General features: G+C 46.8%; 35 non-coding genes and 15 pseudogenes across 35 annotated transcripts in view; all 50 read left to right on the forward strand.

The window, feature by feature from the left end:
- Positions 1 to 60, forward strand: part of LOC138537120 (5S ribosomal RNA) — a 119-nt gene extending 59 nt beyond the window's left edge. The window contains exon 1 of the ribosomal RNA XR_011285268.1: positions 1 to 60. This exon is cut by the window's left edge and continues 59 nt beyond it. This is a non-coding gene — a ribosomal RNA (5S ribosomal RNA).
- Positions 61 to 166: 106 nt separating this feature from the next.
- Positions 167 to 285, forward strand: LOC138539141 (5S ribosomal RNA). The gene has a single exon (XR_011287218.1). It is a non-coding gene; the product is annotated as a 5S ribosomal RNA (ribosomal RNA).
- A 106-nt stretch (positions 286 to 391) lies between these two features.
- Positions 392 to 500, forward strand: LOC138545140 (5S ribosomal RNA; annotated as a pseudogene).
- Positions 501 to 963: 463 nt separating this feature from the next.
- LOC138541051 (5S ribosomal RNA) lies at positions 964 to 1082 on the forward strand. Its single transcript, XR_011289069.1, has one exon. It is a non-coding gene; the product is annotated as a 5S ribosomal RNA (ribosomal RNA).
- Positions 1083 to 1188: 106 nt separating this feature from the next.
- On the forward strand, positions 1189 to 1307 carry LOC138543940 (5S ribosomal RNA). Its single transcript, XR_011290656.1, has one exon. It is a non-coding gene; the product is annotated as a 5S ribosomal RNA (ribosomal RNA).
- Positions 1308 to 1413: 106 nt separating this feature from the next.
- LOC138542657 (5S ribosomal RNA) lies at positions 1414 to 1522 on the forward strand (annotated as a pseudogene).
- Positions 1523 to 1627: 105 nt separating this feature from the next.
- Positions 1628 to 1736, forward strand: LOC138544005 (5S ribosomal RNA; annotated as a pseudogene).
- Positions 1737 to 2190: 454 nt separating this feature from the next.
- LOC138549201 (5S ribosomal RNA) lies at positions 2191 to 2309 on the forward strand. Its single transcript, XR_011292986.1, has one exon. It is a non-coding gene; the product is annotated as a 5S ribosomal RNA (ribosomal RNA).
- A 106-nt stretch (positions 2310 to 2415) lies between these two features.
- LOC138546740 (5S ribosomal RNA) lies at positions 2416 to 2524 on the forward strand (annotated as a pseudogene).
- A 453-nt stretch (positions 2525 to 2977) lies between these two features.
- LOC138537545 (5S ribosomal RNA) lies at positions 2978 to 3096 on the forward strand. The gene has a single exon (XR_011285677.1). It is a non-coding gene; the product is annotated as a 5S ribosomal RNA (ribosomal RNA).
- Positions 3097 to 3202: 106 nt separating this feature from the next.
- LOC138546877 (5S ribosomal RNA) lies at positions 3203 to 3311 on the forward strand (annotated as a pseudogene).
- A 463-nt stretch (positions 3312 to 3774) lies between these two features.
- On the forward strand, positions 3775 to 3893 carry LOC138537546 (5S ribosomal RNA). Its single transcript, XR_011285678.1, has one exon. It is a non-coding gene; the product is annotated as a 5S ribosomal RNA (ribosomal RNA).
- Positions 3894 to 3999: 106 nt separating this feature from the next.
- On the forward strand, positions 4000 to 4118 carry LOC138543951 (5S ribosomal RNA). The gene has a single exon (XR_011290657.1). It is a non-coding gene; the product is annotated as a 5S ribosomal RNA (ribosomal RNA).
- Positions 4119 to 4224: 106 nt separating this feature from the next.
- LOC138551203 (5S ribosomal RNA) lies at positions 4225 to 4343 on the forward strand. The gene has a single exon (XR_011294933.1). It is a non-coding gene; the product is annotated as a 5S ribosomal RNA (ribosomal RNA).
- Positions 4344 to 4448: 105 nt separating this feature from the next.
- Positions 4449 to 4557, forward strand: LOC138543650 (5S ribosomal RNA; annotated as a pseudogene).
- A 464-nt stretch (positions 4558 to 5021) lies between these two features.
- On the forward strand, positions 5022 to 5140 carry LOC138538855 (5S ribosomal RNA). The gene has a single exon (XR_011286941.1). It is a non-coding gene; the product is annotated as a 5S ribosomal RNA (ribosomal RNA).
- A 106-nt stretch (positions 5141 to 5246) lies between these two features.
- On the forward strand, positions 5247 to 5365 carry LOC138540089 (5S ribosomal RNA). The gene has a single exon (XR_011288147.1). It is a non-coding gene; the product is annotated as a 5S ribosomal RNA (ribosomal RNA).
- A 106-nt stretch (positions 5366 to 5471) lies between these two features.
- Positions 5472 to 5590, forward strand: LOC138550434 (5S ribosomal RNA). The gene has a single exon (XR_011294186.1). It is a non-coding gene; the product is annotated as a 5S ribosomal RNA (ribosomal RNA).
- A 106-nt stretch (positions 5591 to 5696) lies between these two features.
- On the forward strand, positions 5697 to 5815 carry LOC138548146 (5S ribosomal RNA). Its single transcript, XR_011291960.1, has one exon. It is a non-coding gene; the product is annotated as a 5S ribosomal RNA (ribosomal RNA).
- Positions 5816 to 5921: 106 nt separating this feature from the next.
- On the forward strand, positions 5922 to 6030 carry LOC138547080 (5S ribosomal RNA; annotated as a pseudogene).
- Positions 6031 to 6483: 453 nt separating this feature from the next.
- On the forward strand, positions 6484 to 6602 carry LOC138537547 (5S ribosomal RNA). The gene has a single exon (XR_011285679.1). It is a non-coding gene; the product is annotated as a 5S ribosomal RNA (ribosomal RNA).
- Positions 6603 to 6708: 106 nt separating this feature from the next.
- Positions 6709 to 6827, forward strand: LOC138543963 (5S ribosomal RNA). Its single transcript, XR_011290658.1, has one exon. It is a non-coding gene; the product is annotated as a 5S ribosomal RNA (ribosomal RNA).
- A 106-nt stretch (positions 6828 to 6933) lies between these two features.
- On the forward strand, positions 6934 to 7052 carry LOC138550508 (5S ribosomal RNA). The gene has a single exon (XR_011294258.1). It is a non-coding gene; the product is annotated as a 5S ribosomal RNA (ribosomal RNA).
- A 105-nt stretch (positions 7053 to 7157) lies between these two features.
- Positions 7158 to 7266, forward strand: LOC138543651 (5S ribosomal RNA; annotated as a pseudogene).
- A 454-nt stretch (positions 7267 to 7720) lies between these two features.
- On the forward strand, positions 7721 to 7839 carry LOC138537794 (5S ribosomal RNA). Its single transcript, XR_011285918.1, has one exon. It is a non-coding gene; the product is annotated as a 5S ribosomal RNA (ribosomal RNA).
- A 106-nt stretch (positions 7840 to 7945) lies between these two features.
- On the forward strand, positions 7946 to 8064 carry LOC138540090 (5S ribosomal RNA). Its single transcript, XR_011288148.1, has one exon. It is a non-coding gene; the product is annotated as a 5S ribosomal RNA (ribosomal RNA).
- Positions 8065 to 8170: 106 nt separating this feature from the next.
- Positions 8171 to 8289, forward strand: LOC138541282 (5S ribosomal RNA). Its single transcript, XR_011289291.1, has one exon. It is a non-coding gene; the product is annotated as a 5S ribosomal RNA (ribosomal RNA).
- Positions 8290 to 8395: 106 nt separating this feature from the next.
- LOC138537121 (5S ribosomal RNA) lies at positions 8396 to 8514 on the forward strand. The gene has a single exon (XR_011285269.1). It is a non-coding gene; the product is annotated as a 5S ribosomal RNA (ribosomal RNA).
- Positions 8515 to 8620: 106 nt separating this feature from the next.
- LOC138550890 (5S ribosomal RNA) lies at positions 8621 to 8739 on the forward strand. The gene has a single exon (XR_011294632.1). It is a non-coding gene; the product is annotated as a 5S ribosomal RNA (ribosomal RNA).
- Positions 8740 to 8845: 106 nt separating this feature from the next.
- LOC138546975 (5S ribosomal RNA) lies at positions 8846 to 8954 on the forward strand (annotated as a pseudogene).
- A 463-nt stretch (positions 8955 to 9417) lies between these two features.
- LOC138537202 (5S ribosomal RNA) lies at positions 9418 to 9536 on the forward strand. The gene has a single exon (XR_011285345.1). It is a non-coding gene; the product is annotated as a 5S ribosomal RNA (ribosomal RNA).
- Positions 9537 to 9642: 106 nt separating this feature from the next.
- On the forward strand, positions 9643 to 9761 carry LOC138550822 (5S ribosomal RNA). Its single transcript, XR_011294567.1, has one exon. It is a non-coding gene; the product is annotated as a 5S ribosomal RNA (ribosomal RNA).
- A 106-nt stretch (positions 9762 to 9867) lies between these two features.
- LOC138544478 (5S ribosomal RNA) lies at positions 9868 to 9976 on the forward strand (annotated as a pseudogene).
- Positions 9977 to 10082: 106 nt separating this feature from the next.
- LOC138543922 (5S ribosomal RNA) lies at positions 10083 to 10191 on the forward strand (annotated as a pseudogene).
- Positions 10192 to 10297: 106 nt separating this feature from the next.
- Positions 10298 to 10416, forward strand: LOC138540812 (5S ribosomal RNA). Its single transcript, XR_011288843.1, has one exon. It is a non-coding gene; the product is annotated as a 5S ribosomal RNA (ribosomal RNA).
- Positions 10417 to 10522: 106 nt separating this feature from the next.
- Positions 10523 to 10631, forward strand: LOC138545638 (5S ribosomal RNA; annotated as a pseudogene).
- Positions 10632 to 11096: 465 nt separating this feature from the next.
- Positions 11097 to 11215, forward strand: LOC138538856 (5S ribosomal RNA). Its single transcript, XR_011286942.1, has one exon. It is a non-coding gene; the product is annotated as a 5S ribosomal RNA (ribosomal RNA).
- Positions 11216 to 11321: 106 nt separating this feature from the next.
- Positions 11322 to 11440, forward strand: LOC138550435 (5S ribosomal RNA). Its single transcript, XR_011294187.1, has one exon. It is a non-coding gene; the product is annotated as a 5S ribosomal RNA (ribosomal RNA).
- A 106-nt stretch (positions 11441 to 11546) lies between these two features.
- Positions 11547 to 11665, forward strand: LOC138548148 (5S ribosomal RNA). Its single transcript, XR_011291962.1, has one exon. It is a non-coding gene; the product is annotated as a 5S ribosomal RNA (ribosomal RNA).
- A 106-nt stretch (positions 11666 to 11771) lies between these two features.
- Positions 11772 to 11880, forward strand: LOC138547081 (5S ribosomal RNA; annotated as a pseudogene).
- A 453-nt stretch (positions 11881 to 12333) lies between these two features.
- On the forward strand, positions 12334 to 12452 carry LOC138537548 (5S ribosomal RNA). Its single transcript, XR_011285680.1, has one exon. It is a non-coding gene; the product is annotated as a 5S ribosomal RNA (ribosomal RNA).
- Positions 12453 to 12558: 106 nt separating this feature from the next.
- Positions 12559 to 12677, forward strand: LOC138543974 (5S ribosomal RNA). The gene has a single exon (XR_011290659.1). It is a non-coding gene; the product is annotated as a 5S ribosomal RNA (ribosomal RNA).
- Positions 12678 to 12783: 106 nt separating this feature from the next.
- On the forward strand, positions 12784 to 12902 carry LOC138550519 (5S ribosomal RNA). Its single transcript, XR_011294269.1, has one exon. It is a non-coding gene; the product is annotated as a 5S ribosomal RNA (ribosomal RNA).
- Positions 12903 to 13007: 105 nt separating this feature from the next.
- LOC138543652 (5S ribosomal RNA) lies at positions 13008 to 13116 on the forward strand (annotated as a pseudogene).
- A 454-nt stretch (positions 13117 to 13570) lies between these two features.
- LOC138537795 (5S ribosomal RNA) lies at positions 13571 to 13689 on the forward strand. The gene has a single exon (XR_011285919.1). It is a non-coding gene; the product is annotated as a 5S ribosomal RNA (ribosomal RNA).
- A 106-nt stretch (positions 13690 to 13795) lies between these two features.
- On the forward strand, positions 13796 to 13914 carry LOC138540091 (5S ribosomal RNA). Its single transcript, XR_011288149.1, has one exon. It is a non-coding gene; the product is annotated as a 5S ribosomal RNA (ribosomal RNA).
- A 106-nt stretch (positions 13915 to 14020) lies between these two features.
- On the forward strand, positions 14021 to 14139 carry LOC138541283 (5S ribosomal RNA). The gene has a single exon (XR_011289292.1). It is a non-coding gene; the product is annotated as a 5S ribosomal RNA (ribosomal RNA).
- A 106-nt stretch (positions 14140 to 14245) lies between these two features.
- LOC138537122 (5S ribosomal RNA) lies at positions 14246 to 14364 on the forward strand. The gene has a single exon (XR_011285270.1). It is a non-coding gene; the product is annotated as a 5S ribosomal RNA (ribosomal RNA).
- Positions 14365 to 14470: 106 nt separating this feature from the next.
- Positions 14471 to 14589, forward strand: LOC138550891 (5S ribosomal RNA). The gene has a single exon (XR_011294633.1). It is a non-coding gene; the product is annotated as a 5S ribosomal RNA (ribosomal RNA).
- A 106-nt stretch (positions 14590 to 14695) lies between these two features.
- Positions 14696 to 14804, forward strand: LOC138546976 (5S ribosomal RNA; annotated as a pseudogene).
- Positions 14805 to 15000: the final 196 nt, after the last annotated feature.

Raw genomic sequence — 15000 nt, forward strand, 5'->3', positions numbered from 1 at the left:
TGTCGGGCCTCGTTAGTACCTGGATGGGAGACCGCCTGGGAATACCAGGTGCTGTAGGCTTTTTTGTGCTCCAAGTTCAGGAAGTGAGCCATTTCTCAATTGCCTTTCAAAACTGCAAGGTCTAGCTGACTAGATGCTTAAAAGTACAAAACTCACTAGGCCCAGAGCCTACGGCCACACCACACTGATTGCGCCCGATCTCGTCTGATCTCGGAAGCTAAGCAGTGTCAGGCCTAGTTAGTACCTGGATGGGAGACCACCTGGGAATACCAGGTGCTGTAGGCTTTTTTGTGCTCCAAGTTCAGGAAGTGAGCCATTTCACAATTGCCTTTCAAAACTGCAAGGTCTAGCCGACTAGATGCTTAAAAGTACAAAACTCACTAGGCCCAGAGCCTACGGCCACACCACACTGAATGCGCCCGATCTCGGAAGCTAAGCAGGGTCAGGCCTAGTTAGTACCTGGATGGGAGACTGCCTGGGAATACCAGGTGCTGTAGGCTTTTTTGTGCTCCACGATTAGTAATTGCGCAACTTCTCAATTATTTTTCAAATTTGGTATGTTTCCAAAATAATTGTATCCCGTTTTATAGCGGAAATGTTGGACAACATCATGAGGGCTGGAGCTACCTTTTTACATAGAATTAGCATACAGGTAGTGTGTTCATGGGTAATAAATCGACTTTCACATGTAATGCAGTACAGAGAATATTGAGTCCTTCAAGAGGCATGAAAGAAAACCATTATTGTGTTGATTGTTCTCTCCACCTCCCTGCAACAGACACAGGATGGATGAATTAAAGTTATCCTACCAGACATAGGAGTCCTGAATGGGCCCACCAGTCTTATATATCTCGCCTGATCGAGCCTGATCGAGCGATGAGCGTGGTATCATGTTGCAAGTGGCTGCATGGCTTAGCTTACTAAATGCAAATGCATAAGAGTAATATTCTTAGCATTCCTAGAGCCTATGGCCACACCACACTGAATGCACCAGATCTCGTCTGATCTCGGAAGTTAAGCAGTGTTAGGCCTAGTTAGTACCTGGATGGGAGACCGCCTGGGAATACCAGGTGCTGTAGGCTTTTTTGTGCTCCAAGTTCAGGAAGTGAGCCCTTTCTCAATTGCCTTTCAAAACTGCAAGGTCTAGCCGACTAGATGCTTAAAAGTACAAAACTCACTAGGCCCAGAGCCTACGGCCACACCACACTGAATGCGCCTGATCTCGTCTGATCTCAGAAGCTAAGCAGTGTCGGGCCTAGTTAGTACCTGGATGGGAGACCGCCTGGGAATACCAGGTGCTGTAGGCTTTTTTGTACTCCAAGTTCAGGAAGTGAGCCATTTCTCAATTGCCTTTCAAAACTGCAAGGTCTAGCCGACTAGATGCTTAAAAGTACAAAACTCACTAGGCCCAGAGCCTACGGCCACACCACACTGAATGCGCCCGATCTCGGAAGCTAAGCAGTGTCGGGCCTAGTTAGTACCTGGATGGGAGACCACCTGGGAATACCAGGTGCTGTAGGCTTTTTTGTGCTCCAAGTTCAGGAAGTGAGCCATTTCACAATTGCCTTTCAAAACTGCAAGGTCTAGCCGACTAGATGCTTAAAAGTACAAACTCACTAGGCCCAGAGCCTACGGCCACACCACACTGAATGCACCTGATCTCGGAAGCTAAGCAGGGTCGGGCCTAGTTAGTACCTGGATGGGAGACTGCCTGGGAATACCAGGTGCTGTAGGCTTTTTTTGTGCTCCATGATTAGTAATTGCGCAACTTCTCAATTATTTTTCAAATTTGGTATGTTTCCAAAATAATTGTATCCCGTTTTATAGCGGAAATGTTGGACAACATCATGAGGGCTGGAGCTACCTTTTTACATAGAATTAGCATACAGGTAGTGTGTTCATGGGTAATAAATCGACTTTCACATGTAATGCAGTACAGAGAATATTGAGTCCTTCAAGAGGCATGAAAGAAAACCATTATTGTGTTGATTGTTCTCTCCACCTCCCTGCAACAGACACAGGATGGATGAATTAAAGTTATCCTACCAGACATAGGAGTCCTGAATGGGCCCACCAGTCTTATATATCTCGCCTGATCGAGCGATGAGCGTGGTATCATGTTGCAAGTGGCTGCATGGCTTAGCTTACTAAATGCAAATGCATAAGAGTAATATTCTTAGCATTCCTAGAGCCTACGGCCACACCACACTGAATGCACCCGATCTCGTCTGATCTCGGAAGTTAAGCAGTGTCAGGCCTAGTTAGTACCTGGATGGGAGACCGCCTGGGAATACCAGGTGCTGTAGGCTTTTTTGTGCTCCAAGTTCAGGAAGTGAGCCATTTCACAATTGCCTTTCAAAACTGCAAGGTCTAGCCGACTAGATGCTTAAAAGTACAAAACTCACTAGGCCCAGAGCCTACGGCCACACCACACTGAATGTGCCCAATCTCGGAAGCTAAGCAGGGTCGGGCCTAGTTAGTACCTGGATGGGAGACTGCCTGGGAATACCAGGTGCTGTAGGCTTTTTTGTGCTCCATGATTAGTAATTGCGCAACTTCTCAATTATTTTTCAAATTTGGTATGTTTCCAAAATAATTGTATCCCGTTTTATAGCGGAAATGTTGGACAACATCATGAGGGCTGGAGCTACCTTTTTACATAGAATTAGCATACAGGTAGTGTGTTCATGGGTAATAAATCGACTTTCACATGTAATGCAGTACAGAGAATATTGAGTCCTTCAAGAGGCATGAAAGAAAACCATTATTGTGTTGATTGTTCTCTCCACCTCCCTGCAACAGACACAGGATGGATGAATTAAAGTTATCCTACCAGACATAGGAGTCCTGAATGGGCCCACCAGTCTTATATATCTCGCCTGATCGAGCGATGAGCGTGGTATCATGTTGCAAGTGGCTGCATGGCTTAGCTTACTAAATGCAAATGCATAAGAGTAATATTCTTAGCATTCCTAGAGCCTACGGCCACACCACACTGAATGCACCCGATCTCGTCTGATCTCGGAAGTTAAGCAGTGTCAGGCCTAGTTAGTACCTGGATGGGAGACTGCCTGGGAATACCAGGTGCTGTAGGCTTTTTTGTGCTCCAAGTTCAGGAAGTGAGCCATTTCTCAATTGCCTTTCAAAACTGCAAGGTCTAGCCGACTAGATGCTTAAAAGTACAAAACTCACTAGGCCCAGAGCCTACGGCCACACCACACTGAATGTGCCCAATCTCGGAAGCTAAGCAGGGTCGGGCCTAATTAGTACCTGGATGGGAGACTGCCTGGGAATACCAGGTGCTGTAGGCTTTTTTGTGCTCCATGATTAGTAATTGCGCAACTTCTCAATTATTTTTCAAATTTGGTATGTTTCCAAAATAATTGTATCCCGTTTTATAGCGGAAATGTTGGACAACATCATGAGGGCTGGAGCTACCTTTTTACATAGAATTAGCATACAGGTAGTGTGTTCATGGGTAATAAATCGACTTTCACATGTAATGCAGTACAGAGAATATTGAGTCCTTCAAGAGGCATGAAAGAAAACCATTATTGTGTTGATTGTTCTCTCCACCTCCCTGCAACAGACACAGGATGGATGAATTAAAGTTATCCTACCAGACATAGGAGTCCTGAATGGGCCCACCAGTCTTATATATCTCGCCTGATCGAGCCTGATCGAGCGATGAGCGTGGTATCATGTTGCAAGTGGCTGCATGGCTTAGCTTACTAAATGCAAATGCATAAGAGTAATATTCTTAGCATTCCTAGAGCCTACGGCCACACCACACTGAATGCACCCGATCTCGTCTGATCTCGGAAGTTAAGCAGTGTCAGGCCTAGTTAGTACCTGGATGGGAGACTGCCTGGGAATACCAGGTGCTGTAGGCTTTTTTGTGCTCCAAGTTCAGGAAGTGAGCCCTTTCTCAATTGCCTTTTAAAACTGCAAGGTCTAGCCGACTAGATGCTTAAAAGTACAACACTCACTAGGCCCAGAGCCTACGGCCACACCACACTGAATGCGCCTGATCTCGTCTGATCTCAGAAGCTAAGCAGTGTCGGGCCTAGTTAGTACCTGGATGGGAGACCGCCTGGGAATACCAGGTGCTGTAGGCTTTTTTGTACTCCAAGTTCAGGAAGTGAGCCATTTCTCAATTGCCTTTCAAAACTGCAAGGTCTAGCCGACTAGATGCTTAAAAGTACAAAACTCACTAGGCCCAGAGCCTACGGCCACACCACACTGAATGCGCCCGATCTTGTCTGATCTCGGAAGCTAAGCAGTGTCGGGCCTAGTTAGTACCTGGATGGGAGACCACCTGGGAATACCAGGTGCTGTAGGCTTTTTTGTGCTCCAAGTTCAGGAAGTGAGCCATTTCACAATTGCCTTTCAAAACTGCAAGGTCTAGCCGACTAGATGCTTAAAAGTACAAACTCACTAGGCCCAGAGCCTACGGCCACACCACACTGAATGCGCCCGATCTCGGAAGCTAAGCAGGGTCGGGCCTAGTTAGTACCTGGATGGGAGACTGCCTGGGAATACCAGGTGCTGTAGGCTTTTTTTGTGCTCCATGATTAGTAATTGCGCAACTTCTCAATTATTTTTCAAATTTGGTATGTTTCCAAAATAATTGTATCCCGTTTTATAGCGGAAATGTTGGACAACATCATGAGGGCTGGAGCTACCTTTTTACATAGAATTAGCATACAGGTAGTGTGTTCATGGGTAATAAATCGACTTTCACATGTAATGCAGTACAGAGAATATTGAGTCCTTCAAGAGGCATGAAAGAAAACCATTATTGTGTTGATTGTTCTCTCCACCTCCCTGCAACAGACACAGGATGGATGAATTAAAGTTATCCTACCAGACATAGGAGTCCTGAATGGGCCCACCAGTCTTATATATCTCGCCTGATCGAGCCTGATCGAGCGATGAGCGTGGTATCATGTTGCAAGTGGCTGCATGGCTTAGCTTACTAAATGCAAATGCATAAGAGTAATATTCTTAGCATTCCTAGAGCCTACGGCCACACCACACTGAATGCACCCGATCTCGACTGATCTCGGAAGTTAAGCAGTGTCAGGCCTAGTTAGTACCTGGATGGGAGACCGCCTGGGAATACCAGGTGCTGTAGGCTTTTTTGTGCTCCAAGTTCAGGAAGTGAGCCCTTTCTCAATTGCCTTTTAAAACTGCAAGGTCTAGCCGACTAGATGCTTAAAAGTACAAAACTCACTAGGCCCAGAGCCTACGGCCACACCACACTGAATGTGCCTGATCTCGTCTGATCTCAGAAGCTAAGCAGTGTCGGGCCTAGTTAGTACCTGGATGGAAGACCGCCTGGGAATACCAGGTGCTGTAGGCTTTTTTGTACTCCAAGTTCAGGAAGTGAGCCATTTCTCAATTGCCTTTCAAAACTGCAAGGTCTAGCCGACTAGATGCTTAAAAGTACAAAACTCACAAGAACCAGAGCCTACGGCCACACCACACTGAATGCGCCCGATCTCGTCTGATCTCGGAAGCTAAGCAGTGTCGGGCCTCGTTAGTACCTGGATGGGAGACCGCCTGGGAATACCAGGTGCTGTAGGCTTTTTTGTGCTCCAAGTTCAGGAAGTGAGCCATTTCTCAATTGCCTTTCAAAACTGCAAGGTCTAGCTGACTAGATGCTTAAAAGTACAAAACTCACTAGGCCCAGAGCCTACGGCCACACCACACTGATTGCGCCCGATCTCGTCTGATCTCGGAAGCTAAGCAGTGTCGGGCCTAGTTAGTACCTGGATGGGAGACCACCTGGGAATACCAGGTGCTGTAGGCTTTTTTGTGCTCCAAGTTCAGGAAGTGAGCCATTTCACAATTCCCTTTCAAAACTGCAAGGTCTAGCCGACTAGATGCTTAAAAGTACAAAACTCACTAGGCCCAGAGCCTACGGCCACACCACACTGAATGTGCCCGATCTCAGAAGCTAAGCAGGGTCAGGCCTAGTTAGTACCTGGATGGGAGACTGCCTGGGAATACCAGGTGCTGTAGGCTTTTTTGTGCTCCATGATTAGTAATTGCGCAACTTCTCAATTATTTTTCAAATTTGGTATGTTTCCAAAATAATTGTATCCCGTTTTATAGCGGAAATGTTGGACAACATCATGAGGGCTGGAGCTACCTTTTTACATAGAATTAGCATACAGGTAGTGTGTTCATGGGTAATAAATCGACTTTCACATGTAATGCAGTACAGAGAATATTGAGTCCTTCAAGAGGCATGAAAGAAAACCATTATTGTGTTGATTGTTCTCTCCACCTCCCTGCAACAGACACAGGATGGATGAATTAAAGTTATCCTACCAGACATAGGAGTCCTGAATGGGCCCACCAGTCTTATATATCTCGCCTGATCGAGCGATGAGCGTGGTATCATGTTGCAAGTGGCTGCATGGCTTAGCTTACTAAATGCAAATGCATAAGAGTAATATTCTTAGCATTCCTAGAGCCTACGGCCACACCACACTGAATGCACCCGATCTCGTCTGATCTCGGAAGTTAAGCAGTGTCAGGCCTAGTTAGTACCTGGATGGGAGACTGCCTGGGAATACCAGGTGCTGTAGGCTTTTTTGTGCTCCAAGTTCAGGAAGTGAGCCCTTTCTCAATTGCCTTTTAAAACTGCAAGGTCTAGCCGACTAGATGCTTAAAAGTACAACACTCACTAGGCCCAGAGCCTACGGCCACACCACACTGAATGCGCCTGATCTCGTCTGATCTCAGAAGCTAAGCAGTGTCGGGCCTAGTTAGTACCTGGATGGGAGACCGCCTGGGAATACCAGGTGCTGTAGGCTTTTTTGTACTCCAAGTTCAGGAAGTGAGCCATTTCTCAATTGCCTTTCAAAACTGCAAGGTCTAGCCGACTAGATGCTTAAAAGTACAAAACTCACTAGGCCCAGAGCCTACGGCCACACCACACTGAATGCGCCCGATCTCGTCTGATCTCGGAAGCTAAGCAGTGTCGGGCCTAGTTAGTACCTGGATGGGAGACCACCTGGGAATACCAGGTGCTGTAGGCTTTTTTGTGCTCCAAGTTCAGGAAGTGAGCCATTTCACAATTGCCTTTCAAAACTGCAAGGTCTAGCCGACTAGATGCTTAAAAGTACAAACTCACTAGGCCCAGAGCCTACGGCCACACCACACTGAATGCGCCCGATCTCGGAAGCTAAGCAGGGTCGGGCCTAGTTAGTACCTGGATGGGAGACTGCCTGGGAATACCAGGTGCTGTAGGCTTTTTTTGTGCTCCATGATTAGTAATTGCGCAACTTCTCAATTATTTTTCAAATTTGGTATGTTTCCAAAATAATTGTATCCCGTTTTATAGCGGAAATGTTGGACAACATCATGAGGGCTGGAGCTACCTTTTTACATAGAATTAGCATACAGGTAGTGTGTTCATGGGTAATAAATCGACTTTCACATGTAATGCAGTACAGAGAATATTGAGTCCTTCAAGAGGCATGAAAGAAAACCATTATTGTGTTGATTGTTCTCTCCACCTCCCTGCAACAGACACAGGATGGATGAATTAAAGTTATCCTACCAGACATAGGAGTCCTGAATGGGCCCACCAGTCTTATATATCTCGCCTGATCGAGCGATGAGCGTGGTATCATGTTGCAAGTGGCTGCATGGCTTAGCTTACTAAATGCAAATGCATAAGAGTAATATTCTTAGCATTCCTAGAGCCTACGGCCACACCACACTGAATGCACCCGATCTCGTCTGATCTTGGAAGTTAAGCAGTGTCAGGCCTAGTTAGTACCTGGATGGGAGACCGCCTGGGAATACCAGGTGCTGTAGGCTTTTTTGTGCTCCAAGTTCAGGAAGTGAGCCCTTTCTCAATTGCCTTTTAAAACTGCAAGGTCTAGCCGACTAGATGCTTAAAAGTACAAAACTCACTAGGCCCAGAGCCTACGGCCACACCACACTGAATGTGCCTGATCTCGTCTGATCTCAGAAGCTAAGCAGTGTCGGGCCTAGTTAGTACCTGGATGGAAGACCGCCTGGGAATACCAGGTGCTGTAGGCTTTTTTGTACTCCAAGTTCAGGAAGTGAGCCATTTCTCAATTGCCTTTCAAAACTGCAAGGTCTAGCCGACTAGATGCTTAAAAGTACAAAACTCACAAGAACCAGAGCCTACGGCCACACCACACTGAATGCGCCCGATCTCGTCTGATCTCGGAAGCTAAGCAGTGTCGGGCATCGTTAGTACCTGGATGGGAGACCGCCTGGGAATACCAGGTGCTGTAGGCTTTTTTGTGCTCCAAGTTCAGGAAGTGAGCCATTTCTCAATTGCCTTTCAAAATTGCAAGGTCTAGCTGACTAGATGCTTAAAAGTACAAAACTCACTAGGCCCAGAGCCTACGGCCACACCACACTGATTGCGCCCGATCTCGTCTGATCTCGGAAGCTAAGCAGTGTCGGGCCTCGTTAGTACCTGGATGGGAGACCGCCTGGGAATACCAGGTGCTGTAGGCTTTTTTGTGCTCCAAGTTCAGGAAGTGAGCCATTTCTCAATTGCCTTTCAAAACTGCAAGGTCTAGCTGACTAGATGCTTAAAAGTACAAAACTCACTAGGCTCAGAGCCTACGGCCACACCACACTGATTGCGCCCGATCTCGTCTGATCTCGGAAGCTAAGCAGTGTCGGGCCTAGTTAGTACCTGGATGGGAGACCACCTGGGAATACCAGGTGCTGTAGGTTTTTTTGTGCTCCAAGTTCAGGAAGTGAGCCATTTCACAATTGTCTTTCAAAACTGCAAGGTCTAGCCGACTAGATGCTTAAAAGTAAAAAACTCACTAGGCCCAGAGCCTACGGCCACACCACACTGAATGCACCCGATCTCGGAAGCTAAACAGGGTCAGGCCTAGTTAGTACCTGGATGGGAGACTGCCTGGGGATACCAGGTGCTGTAGGCTTTTTTGTGCTCCATGATTAGTAATTGCGCAACTTCTCAATTATTTTTCAAATTTGGTATGTTTCCAAAATAATTGTATCCCGTTTTATAGCGGAAATGTTGGACAACATCATGAGGGCTGGAGCTACCTTTTTACATAGAATTAGCATACAGGTAGTGTGTTCATGGGTAATAAATCGACTTTCACATGTAATGCAGTACAGAGAATATTGAGTCCTTCAAGAGGCATGAAAGAAAACCATTATTGTGTTGATTGTTCTCTCCACCTCCCTGCAACAGACACAGGATGGATGAATTAAAGTTATCCTACCAGACATAGGAGTCCTGAATGGGCCCACCAGTCTTATATATCTCGCCTGATCGAGCCTGATCGAGCGATGAGCGTGGTATCATGTTGCAAGTGGCTGCATGGCTTAGCTTACTAAATGCAAATGCATAAGAGTAATATTCTTAGCATTCCTAGAGCCTACGGCCACACCACACTGAATGCACCCGATCTCGTCTGATCTTGGAAGTTAAGCAGTGTTAGGCCTAGTTAGTACCTGGATGGGAGACCGCCTGGGAATACCAGGTGCTGTAGGCTTTTTTGTGCTCCAAGTTCAGGAAGTGAGCCCTTTCTCAATTGCCTTTCAAAACTGCAAGGTCTAGCCGACTAGATGCTTAAAAGTACAAAACTCACTAGGCCCAGAGCCTACGGCCACACCACACTGAATGTGCCTGATCTCGTCTGATCTCAGAAGCTAAGCAGTGTCGGGCCTAGTTAGTACCTGGATGGGAGACCGCCTGGGAATACCAGGTGCTGTAGGCTTTTTTGTACTCCAAGTTCAGGAAGTGAGCCATTTCTCAATTGCCTTTCAAAACTGAAAGGTCTAGCCGACTAGATGCTTAAAAGTACAAAACTCACAAGGCCCAGACCCTACGGCCACACCACACTGAATGCGCCCGATCTCGGAAGCTAAGCAGTGTCGGGCCTCGTTAGTATCTGGATGGGAGACCGCCTGGGAATACCAGGTGCTGTAGGCTTTTTTGTGCTCCAAGTTCAGGAAGTGAGCCATTTCTCAATTGCCTTTCAAAACTGCAAGGTCTAGCTGACTAGATGCTTAAAAGTACAAAACTCACTAGGCCCAGAGCCTACGGCCACACCACACTGATTGCGTCTGATCTCGGAAGCTAAGCAGTGTCGGGCCTAGTTAGTACCTGGATGGGAGACCACCTGGGAATACCAGGTGCTGTAGGCTTTTTTGTGCTCCAAGTTCAGGAAGTGAGCCATTTCACAATTGCCTTTCAAAACTGCAAGGTCTAGCCGACTAGATGCTTAAAAGTACATAACTCACTAAGCCCAGAGCCTTCGGCCACACCACACTGAATGCGCCCGATCTCATCTGATCTCAGAAGCTAAGCAGTGTCGGGCCTAGTTAGTACCTGGATGGGAGACCGCCTGGGAATACCAGGTGCTGTAGGCTTTTTTGTGCTCCAAGTTCAGGAAGTGAGCCATTTCACAATTGCCTTTCAAAACTGCAAGGTCTAGCCGACTAGATGCTTAAAAGTACAAAACTCACTAGGCCCAGAGCCTACGGCCACACCACACTGAATGCGCCCGATCTCAGAAGCTAAACAGGGTCGGGCCTAGTTAGTACTTGGATGGGAGACTGCCTGGGAATACCAGGTGCTGTAGGCTTTTTTTGTGCTCCATGATTAGTAATTGCGCAACTTCTCAATTATTTTTCAAATTTGGTATGTTTCCAAAATAATTGTATCCCGTTTTATAGCGGAAATGTTGGACAACATCATGAGGGCTGGAGCTACCTTTTTACATAGAATTAGCATACGGGTAGTGTGTTCATGGGTAATAAATCGACTTTCACATGTAATGCAGTACAGAGAATATTGAGTCCTTCAAGAGGCATGAAAGAAAACCATTATTGTGTTGATTGTTCTCTCCACCTCCCTGCAACAGACACAGGATGGATGAATTAAAGTTATCCTACCAGACATAGGAGTCCTGAATGGGCAGCACCAGTCTTATATATCTCGCCTGATCGAGCCTGATCGAGCGATGAGCGTGGTATCATGTTGCAAGTGGCTGCATGGCTTAGCTTACTAAATGCAAATGCATAAGAGTAATATTCTTAGCATTCCTAGAGCCTACGGCCACACCACACTGAATGCACCCGATCTCGACTGATCTCGGAAGTTAAGCAGTGTCAGGCCTAGTTAGTACCTGGATGGGAGACCGCCTGGGAATACCAGGTGCTGTAGGCTTTTTTGTACTCCAAGTTCAGGAAGTGAGCCATTTCTCAATTGCCTTTCAAAACTGCAAGGTCTAGCCGACTAGATGCTTAAAAGTACAAAACTCACAAGAACCAGAGCCTACGGCCACACCACACTGAATGCGCCCGATCTCGTCTGATCTCGGAAGCTAAGCAGTGTCGGGCCTCGTTAGTACCTGGATGGGAGACCGCCTGGGAATACCAGGTGCTGTAGGCTTTTTTGTGCTCCAAGTTCAGGAAGTGAGCCATTTCTCAATTGCCTTTCAAAACTGCAAGGTCTAGCTGACTAGATGCTTAAAAGTACAAAACTCACTAGGCCCAGAGCCTACGGCCACACCACACTGATTGCGCCCGATCTCGTCTGATCTCGGAAGCTAAGCAGTGTCGGGCCTAGTTAGTACCTGGATGGGAGACCACCTGGGAATACCAGGTGCTGTAGGCTTTTTTGTGCTCCAAGTTCAGGAAGTGAGCCATTTCACAATTCCCTTTCAAAACTGCAAGGTCTAGCCGACTAGATGCTTAAAAGTACAAAACTCACTAGGCCCAGAGCCTACGGCCACACCACACTGAATGTGCCCGATCTCAGAAGCTAAGCAGGGTCAGGCCTAGTTAGTACCTGGATGGGAGACTGCCTGGGAATACCAGGTGCTGTAGGCTTTTTTGTGCTCCATGATTAGTAATTGCGCAACTTCTCAATTATTTTTCAAATTTGGTATGTTTCCAAAATAATTGTATCCCGTTTTATAGCGGAAATGTTGGACAACATCATGAGGGCTGGAGCTACCTTTTTACATAGAATTAGCATACAGGTAGTGTGTTCATGGGTAATAAATCGACTTTCACATGTAATGCAGTACAGAGAATATTGAGTCCTTCAAGAGGCATGAAAGAAAACCATTATTGTGTTGATTGTTCTCTCCACCTCCCTGCAACAGACACAGGATGGATGAATTAAAGTTATCCTACCAGACATAGGAGTCCTGAATGGGCCCACCAGTCTTATATATCTCGCCTGATCGAGCGATGAGCGTGGTATCATGTTGCAAGTGGCTGCATGGCTTAGCTTACTAAATGCAAATGCATAAGAGTAATATTCTTAGCATTCCTAGAGCCTACGGCCACACCACACTGAATGCACCCGATCTCGTCTGATCTCGGAAGTTAAGCAGTGTCAGGCCTAGTTAGTACCTGGATGGGAGACTGCCTGGGAATACCAGGTGCTGTAGGCTTTTTTGTGCTCCAAGTTCAGGAAGTGAGCCCTTTCTCAATTGCCTTTTAAAACTGCAAGGTCTAGCCGACTAGATGCTTAAAAGTACAACACTCACTAGGCCCAGAGCCTACGGCCACACCACACTGAATGCGCCTGATCTCGTCTGATCTCAGAAGCTAAGCAGTGTCGGGCCTAGTTAGTACCTGGATGGGAGACCGCCTGGGAATACCAGGTGCTGTAGGCTTTTTTGTACTCCAAGTTCAGGAAGTGAGCCATTTCTCAATTGCCTTTCAAAACTGCAAGGTCTAGCCGACTAGATGCTTAAAAGTACAAAACTCACTAGGCCCAGAGCCTACGGCCACACCACACTGAATGCGCCCGATCTCGTCTGATCTCGGAAGCTAAGCAGTGTCGGGCCTAGTTAGTACCTGGATGGGAGACCACCTGGGAATACCAGGTGCTGTAGGCTTTTTTGTGCTCCAAGTTCAGGAAGTGAGCCATTTCACAATTGCCTTTCAAAACTGCAAGGTCTAGCCGACTAGATGCTTAAAAGTACAAACTCACTAGGCCCAGAGCCTACGGCCACACCACACTGAATGCGCCCGATCTCGGAAGCTAAGCAGGGTCGGGCCTAGTTAGTACCTGGATGGGAGACTGCCTGGGAATACCAGGTGCTGTAGGCTTTTTTTGTGCTCCATGATTAGTAATTGCGCAACTTCTCAATTATTTTTCAAATTTGGTATGTTTCCAAAATAATTGTATCCCGTTTTATAGCGGAAATGTTGGACAACATCATGAGGGCTGGAGCTACCTTTTTACATAGAATTAGCATACAGGTAGTGTGTTCATGGGTAATAAATCGACTTTCACATGTAATGCAGTACAGAGAATATTGAGTCCTTCAAGAGGCATGAAAGAAAACCATTATTGTGTTGATTGTTCTCTCCACCTCCCTGCAACAGACACAGGATGGATGAATTAAAGTTATCCTACCAGACATAGGAGTCCTGAATGGGCCCACCAGTCTTATATATCTCGCCTGATCGAGCGATGAGCGTGGTATCATGTTGCAAGTGGCTGCATGGCTTAGCTTACTAAATGCAAATGCATAAGAGTAATATTCTTAGCATTCCTAGAGCCTACGGCCACACCACACTGAATGCACCCGATCTCGTCTGATCTTGGAAGTTAAGCAGTGTCAGGCCTAGTTAGTACCTGGATGGGAGACCGCCTGGGAATACCAGGTGCTGTAGGCTTTTTTGTGCTCCAAGTTCAGGAAGTGAGCCCTTTCTCAATTGCCTTTTAAAACTGCAAGGTCTAGCCGACTAGATGCTTAAAAGTACAAAACTCACTAGGCCCAGAGCCTACGGCCACACCACACTGAATGTGCCTGATCTCGTCTGATCTCAGAAGCTAAGCAGTGTCGGGCCTAGTTAGTACCTGGATGGAAGACCGCCTGGGAATACCAGGTGCTGTAGGCTTTTTTGTACTCCAAGTTCAGGAAGTGAGCCATTTCTCAATTGCCTTTCAAAACTGCAAGGTCTAGCCGACTAGATGCTTAAAAGTACAAAACTCACAAGAACCAGAGCCTACGGCCACACCACACTGAATGCGCCCGATCTCGTCTGATCTCGGAAGCTAAGCAGTGTCGGGCATCGTTAGTACCTGGATGGGAGACCGCCTGGGAATACCAGGTGCTGTAGGCTTTTTTGTGCTCCAAGTTCAGGAAGTGAGCCATTTCTCAATTGCCTTTCAAAATTGCAAGGTCTAGCTGACTAGATGCTTAAAAGTACAAAACTCACTAGGCCCAGAGCCTACGGCCACACCACACTGATTGCGCCCGATCTCGTCTGATCTCGGAAGCTAAGCAGTGTCGGGCCTCGTTAGTACCTGGATGGGAGACCGCCTGGGAATACCAGGTGCTGTAGGCTTTTTTGTGCTCCAAGTTCAGGAAGTGAGCCATTTCTCAATTGCCTTTCAAAACTGCAAGGTCTAGCTGACTAGATGCTTAAAAGTACAAAACTCACTAGGCTCAGAGCCTACGGCCACACCACACTGATTGCGCCCGATCTCGTCTGATCTCGGAAGCTAAGCAGTGTCGGGCCTAGTTAGTACCTGGATGGGAGACCACCTGGGAATACCAGGTGCTGTAGGTTTTTTTGTGCTCCAAGTTCAGGAAGTGAGCCATTTCACAATTGTCTTTCAAAACTGCAAGGTCTAGCCGACTAGATGCTTAAAAGTAAAAAACTCACTAGGCCCAGAGCCTACGGCCACACCACACTGAATGCACCCGATCTCGGAAGCTAAACAGGGTCAGGCCTAGTTAGTACCTGGATGGGAGACTGCCTGGGGATACCAGGTGCTGTAGGCTTTTTTGTGCTCCATGATTAGTAATTGCGCAACTTCTCAATTATTTTTCAAATTTGGTATGTTTCCAAAATAATTGTATCCCGTTTTATAGCGGAAATGTTGGACAACATCATGAGGGCTGGAGCTACCTTTTTACATAGAATTAGCATACAGGTAGTGTGTTCATGGGTAATAAATCGACTTTCACATGTAATGCA

The sequence above is a fragment of the Ambystoma mexicanum genome, unplaced genomic scaffold, assembly GCF_040938575.1.
Source record: "Ambystoma mexicanum isolate Mex_15411 unplaced genomic scaffold, UKY_AmexF1_1 Mex_scaf10, whole genome shotgun sequence".
Lineage (NCBI taxonomy): Eukaryota > Metazoa > Chordata > Amphibia > Caudata > Ambystomatidae > Ambystoma > Ambystoma mexicanum.